Source organism: Diabrotica virgifera, chromosome 2, assembly GCF_917563875.1.
Source record: "Diabrotica virgifera virgifera chromosome 2, PGI_DIABVI_V3a".
Lineage (NCBI taxonomy): Eukaryota > Metazoa > Arthropoda > Insecta > Coleoptera > Chrysomelidae > Diabrotica > Diabrotica virgifera.
This window is the reverse complement of record NC_065444.1, coordinates 162,507,049-162,514,200: the sequence shown is the minus strand read 5'-3', so window position 1 is coordinate 162,514,200 and position 7,152 is coordinate 162,507,049. Positions and strand designations below refer to the sequence as shown.

Here is a 7,152-nt window from a genome sequence, read left to right as displayed (position 1 = left end):
ATGAGAGACTTATTGCTGTTTTTTTATAAGTTTTGCGAATGCAGCAAGTCAACTAGGACATGTTGTAAACGAGAAAAAACCAAATACAATATAGATGAGCGCAAACCCTTTTTTCAGTACGTCATTAATTTTGACGTAATATAGGATTTTAAGAATGCCGCAAATCATTACATGACATTTTAGTTAAATCTGACAGTTGTCAGAATATTTATATTTATATAAATATTTGCCAGAATATAATATTTAAAAGATTTTAATGTAAAAATAAATAAATATAAAATCAAATTTCACTATACAATGTAAAAATATACCAATGACATAAAATATTTATATTTACGTCGCTGAAAAATACTAACGTAGAAATTTCAATAATTGTCATTTTACCATATTATGCTCTTGTGACAATTTTCACAATCGATTACTTTTGTGTCAAATTATTTTTATTCGTATCATTGATTGGTTACCTATTTAGAGTATTGTAATCGCCAACCAATTACATACATCTATAAGAGTCGTTTTAATATGCAAACACCCGTCAAGGAATACATACATAATTTTCTAAATTCAATGTATAATAATCAAAGAGGTACGTTTTTTTCTGTCACTTCCAACTGTAATGCGTTGAGAGAATTCAATAATCTGTGACGCACTGAAAAAAGGTTTGGGATGCTCTACATAATATGTTGCTATTAACACTCAAAACAGAATCCAAATTAACAACAATTAATCCTTTGAGCAAGTCAAAGAATTCACTTGGATCGCTAGTAAATACAACAAACACGACAAACGACGAAGTAAAAAAACGCACATTAGCAATATCAAACATAACTCCTCATGGAATTCAAAAACATCTGAGAAATAATAACCTAAAGCAGTAATGTTTAATATTTACAAAACCTTAATAAGACCAGTTTTGTTATGGGGTTGAAACATAAATTTTTGTCAAAACAACGAGAGATATGATATGATTTTGATATCTTTGAGAGAAAAATTCTTTGAACGACTTGTGGGGCTGTAAATAAAAATATATAATTTTAAATTATACCAGCTACGCACAGATCCAGATCTTGTGAAATTTATTAAGGTTCAGAGACTAAGATGGGCTGCTGGACACATTGCTAGGATGTTAGATAATGAGTACCTACACGAAGAGATTGAGATTCTCAAACTTAGAGGATAGAAGAAGTAGAGGAAGACCGCGTCGACGATGGATCGATGATGTGGAAGAAGACCTTAAGATTCTAAGGGTCTAGTTTACTAGTTTGTATGTATTTCCTTCCCACTTTAGAATGTGTTGGCTGTAGCAAAAATGTTACATTTTTTGTTCTTTTTGGAGGTTTTTTTTTTGGTTAAAACAAAACTTTGTCTACGAAATAATGCAGTTTTGAGTACATAAACCAAAAGAGTATTCTAAACCCAATCTAAAATCTGAAGATCTTCGTAGGAAATTCGGAATTATATGTCCCATGGACCCTGCATCTAAAACACAAAACAGGAATCATGCTTACAATATACATACATATTTACATTCACTTGACTAACAACATTTCACACGATAATATGTAATATCACGAATTAAATTCGCTTTATACCATTTCAAATAGGTACCTGTATAAATAGTCCCAAGCAATAATGTAGTGCAGTGTGTTGTGAAAAGGTTTGCAAAAGTACGTTAGGTAGGTTTTTAGAATTTTTCTCCTTGTTATTTTATCAAGTTGGATCGGTTACTATCTAATTATTGTGTCTTAGTTATACAGGGTGTCCCGAAAAGATTGGTAATAAATTATACCACAGATTCTGGGGTCAAAAATAGGTTGATTAAACCTCACTTACCTATACAGGGTGTCCAGAAACTCTACCGACAAACGAAGACAGGAGATTCCTCAGATAATTTTAAGATATTTTAACCCAATTCACCTAGTCCGAAAATGCTTCCTAAAGGAGCTAGAGCTCTTTGAAGATGGCATCTTGTAAGTAGTTTTTCTTAAATAACTCCAGAACGCTTCTATTGAGAAAAACAAAAATTGGTACACATATTTATCTTCCACAGATAAATTGACTCCATGCATTGCGAATTTCTAGTTTTGGGTAGGGCAACAATTATTTTATCGCATAACTTTTTTATCTTTAATTTTTAAGCATTTTTGACTCTGGATTATTAAATTGTGAGATATTGTACAACTAAAAGATACTCTTGTTTAGGTCGATAGGATACACCGTTTTCTAGAAAAATCGATTTGAAAATTTTTCTTTTTTTGAATTTCCAAAAAAAAAAAAAACTATTTAGAAATCTGAAAACTGGTACGTTTATTTATATTTCTGAGATGAATCGATTTCATTAACTGCGAATTTCTAGTACGGGTCATATGCGTCCGTTTTGGGTAGGTCAACGGTTATTTTATCGCATAACATTTTTGTCTTTCATTTTTAAGCATTTCTGGCTCTAGATTATTAAGTTATGAGGTATTCTAGTATTAAGAGTTACTCTTGCTTTAAGTTGATAAAATACACCGTTTTTTTTTATTATTTTTTTCACCTGTCAAATTCTGACGTTTTTGCTTTTTCAGCCAATCACCACGCGTCGTTCTAGCCAATCATTGAGTGTAATACTGATAAAACAGCATCTTCCTTGATAAAACAGTCTCTTCCCTGATAAAACTTAAGGTACCCTAAATTTCACATAATACGTTACGAACGACATTGGAAAATCTCATATTAATTATAAAAATTGTGTTTTTAATAATCGTTCATTTTCGATTTAAACAGTTTTTTATCTATTAACAATATAATAAATAAATTGGTTCATTTTTAAATCATAAAATAATTTATCTATAACCTACTTAAGACATTGATCCTAGTTGTCTTAGAAATATTTCACAGATGCCCGTATTTACTAATAATACATATTGGTTCACAAAATAATCTTTTCAAACACCACTTGTCCTCTAAATTTTTTCGTTTTCATACTTAAACTTCTTTATTTAGGGTAAAATCACTCAAACAAACCGAAATGGATAAAATCACTCGTCCTTCGGACTCGTGATTTTATCATTCGGTTTGTTTTCGTAATTTTACCAAATAAAGAAGTTTTCGTGAAAACAAAAAAATTTATCGATAAAATTTAGAGGACTCGTGGAAATTTTTGAAAATTTTTTTCAATTTTTATTCAAATTCAAAAAACGAAAAATTTTCAATTCGATTTTTCTAGAAAACCGTGTGTCCTACGGACTTAAACCAAGAGTACCTTTTAGTACTAGAATACCTCACAATTTAATAATCCAGTGTCAAAAATGCTTAAAAGTTAAAGACAAAAAAGTTATGTGATAAAATAACCGTTGCCCTACCCAAAACGGACGCCTATGATCGGTACTAGAAATTGGCAATGGATGGAATCGATTTATCTCTGGAAGATAAATAAACGTACCGATTTTCGTTTTTCTAAATTGAAGCATTCTGGAGGTATTTAAGAAAAACTAATTACAAGAAGCCATTTTCAAAGATGGCCTTCAGGCATGGCAACGATAGCCTATGGACTATGGATTTGCAATTTATTTAAATTTTTGCAATTGATTATTTCTGTTTTAACTTCGATTTATTTATTTATTTTATTTAACTTATTGACGATTTATGTAATTTTAGTAAATTGGATTGTTACTGTTTTGTTTTTTTTTACTATTTATAAGCTTTGTCGATAAAATTGTAAAATTTTTCATGGCAATAAAGCATATTTCTATTCTATTCTATTCTAAAGAGCTCTAGCTCCTTTAGGAAGCATTTTCGGACTAGGCGAATTGAGCTAAATTGTCTTAAAATCATCTGAAGAATCTCCTGTCTTCGTTTGTCGGTAGAGTTTCTGGACACCCTGTATACAATAGTGCACACAAAAAAAGTTACAGCCCTTTTAAGTTATAAAATGAAAATCGATTTTTTTTCATATATAGAAAACTTTTAGTTGGACATGTGGCATTCTTATGGCAGGAACATCTAAAAAAACAACAGTGAAAGGTGTACATCTCATAAAGATTTTATGGGGTTTTGTTCCCTTAACCCCCCCCCCAAACTTTTGTGTACGTTTCAATTAAATTATTATTGTGGTACCATTAGTTAAACACAATATTTTTAAAACTTAATTGCCTCATTATTTTTTTGATAAGCCAGTTTTTATCGAAATGCGGCTTCTTTTTTAATATGTTCACATACAAATTTTATGGGGGTTTCGTTCCTTTAAACCCTCCGAATGTTTGTGTACGTTCTAATTAAACTATTATTACGGTACCATTGGTTAAACACAGTGATTTTAAAACTTTTTGTCTGTTAGTATTTTTTCGATAAGGCACCTTTAATCGAGATGTGGCTTTTTTTTAATATGGTTCAAAATATACCCAAAAATTTAAATTACATTATAAATAAATTGTCATATTATTACCAGTACCAGGTCTCTATAATCGTACTTAACCATATACAAATATGTGGTGAATTTGACAAATATTCAAAATATATCGATAAAAATTGGCTTTTCGAGAAAGTACTAAGAGGCAAAAAAGTTTTAAGTTAATAGTACTACAATAATAATTTAATAAGAAGATAAAAAAAGTTTAGAGGGATCACTCTTTAACGGAACAAAACAACCATAAACTTTTTATGGGGTGAACAAATTTCAATATAATTTTTTTTAAGATGTTCCTGCTATAATAATACCACATGTCTATTTACAATAAAAAAATCTCTGCTGTATCTTCAGTTCTGTGAGCCAGTATGGGTTTTTCTCCCAGTTAGGTGGCTAACCTCACCATAGGAACCCTCCTTTATCCGGGCTTGGGACCGGCGCGGCAGTGTCATCCGATGAGCTACTCGATCCACCCATCAGACGACCCAGTTTTTTTTGAAAAAAAAATTGCCCTAGAAATCAACCCGCCCGGTTCAAGACCCCTCGGAAGACCAACTAAAAGATGGAGGGATAGTTGGCAATCTACCTCCCAGGAAATTAACCAGAGGCAGCTTCAGAATTAAACAGATCGAAAGATCTCCAAGAAGTAAAACAAGAAGAAGAACTTCAAAGTGCTGTAACGATTTTTATGTGCACATTTGTAGGTACTAAGGTAAGTTAGGTTCAATCAACCTATATTTTTGACCCCAGAATCTGTGGTATAAATTATGACCAATTTTTCGGGTATATCATTATGTTAATTAAAATAATTATATTACAGCATTTTATTTCTTTTTAAATTTCTTATTTCTTTGATCTTATAGATTTTTTCTCCTTTCTCTGCCAAGGTTCCTCTTTTAGTATTAATGGGTGGTTCGATAAGTATTTAGCCTCTCCTCCCGATGGCGCTACTACTATCGCAAGAGATATATACTCTTGTATAATGCATTCTTGTAAACGTCCTATATCAAAATCTCAGCGAAATTGGACTCGAAAATCTCAGGAAAAAGAACAATATCGGTCGGTGATTCGATTCTTGTTTTTTAAGGGAAATCGCACAGTGAAATCAAAGAGGGATTGGATGCTGTGTACGGTGACTCTTCTACTTCGAAGGCGACCGACAAAAATTGGTTTAACGAGTTTCAAAGTGATCGCACGTCGGTTTTTGATAAGTCAACGCCCAGGTACTCCGAAAACGGTTACCACGGTGGATAACGTGGAAGAAATTCACGATCTCGTATTGACAGACCGCTGACCGAAGGTTCCTGAGATAGCTGAGACAGTCATAATCATCATCATCATCAACAGTTATTCCATCCATCGTCGGATGTAAGGTTACGTTCACTATGGAGATCATCGCATGGTATCCTAGCCTAGAGCATAGTATCCTACTCTTCATATTCGTGAATTCTGGCATTCAAAATAATGCATTTATTTTACATAGCGATCGATAATATAGTTTCGATCGCCAGGTAAAATAAATAGTACATTCTTTCACGGTTTTTGCTCTAAATTTTAAGGAAATTGGGATTGACATAAGGATTGACATGAAATTTGGCATACGCATAGCTTACATGTCAAAGAAAAAAAGTGATATTGTGCCGATGTGTGCTTTTGCCCTGGGGGTGACTTACTTAAGTGAAAAAATATATGTCCAAAATAAGTCCGGAAATGGATAAACTGACTAATTTTAAGTAACTTTTGTTCTATAGAGCTTTTTCGCCAAGACAACACTTTTCGAGTTATTTGCCAGTGAATATGTTCATTTATCAACAAAATAACTACATTTTTAGACGGTTTTTCGCAAATAACTCAAAAAGTAAGTATTCTGTCGAAAAAAACGTTCTTGGCAAAAATATAGTCTGTAAAGAAGTAAAAAAAATGGTGTACGCGTTAGGTCTCTGGACCTCGTAGAACCAGAGTTAAAGCCAATGAAAAATAGATTCATATTCACCAAATTTCAAATAGAATATTTCGAAGTGAAACATCCAAAAAATTAAGAATTTTTTGGGGAAAACCCATTATAACTTTTTTAAAGTGTTTAAAAAAGCTTTATTTCTGTTTTTATAAAAAGTTTCAAGCATTAAATTTAAGCAAGTTACGCTCAAAATAAAATTGGTACCTTTTGTTTTGGCAAAAAAAAAAAATCGGGAAGAACACCCCCTAATTAGCAATTTAAATGAAATTAATCGTTACCGCTCCACAAATTATTTTACTTATGTTGTGTTTATATGATCTGTAAGATTCATCGATTCAAAGTGCTTATTTTTGAAAAAATTTGGTAAGTAAAATTTTTTAAAATTTAAATTTTGAAAAATATGCTTTTTTCAAAATAACTTAAAAATTCAGCAAAAAAAGTCAGCATTGCTTTTCTGAATATCATGAATTTTTTTGTTTTTCTGTTAGACAAAAATTGATTAAGATTTGCTGTTTCTAAATTTGCATACATTCGTGATCAGTGACTCGTTCAACCCCTTTTAACTACAGCCCTTTCAAAAATAAGGACTTTAAACCGATAAAACTGACAGATCATATAAACAATACATACACGAGTCAAGAAACTTGTGAAGTCGTAACAATTAAGTTCATTTGAGATACTGATTAGGGGGTGATTTTCCCGATTTTCTTACAAAAAAAAGGGATTAACTTTATTTTGAGCGTAACTTGCTTACTTTTGATGCTAGAAATTTTTTTTATAAAACAAATATGAAGCTTTTTATAAACAC

The 7,152-nt window shown here is 31.5% G+C and overlaps 1 protein-coding gene across 1 annotated transcript in view; it reads left to right on the top strand.

The window, feature by feature from the left end:
• The first annotated feature begins 1,629 nt into the window (after nt 1-1,629).
• Nucleotides 1,630-7,152, top strand: part of LOC114330702 (kynurenine aminotransferase-like) — a 72,044-nt gene continuing 66,521 nt past the window's right edge. Inside the window, exon 1 of the mRNA XM_028280117.2 lies at nt 1,630-1,676. The gene's annotated coding sequence lies outside the window, so the exon portion shown is untranslated. The remainder of the gene's footprint in view (nt 1,677-7,152) is intronic.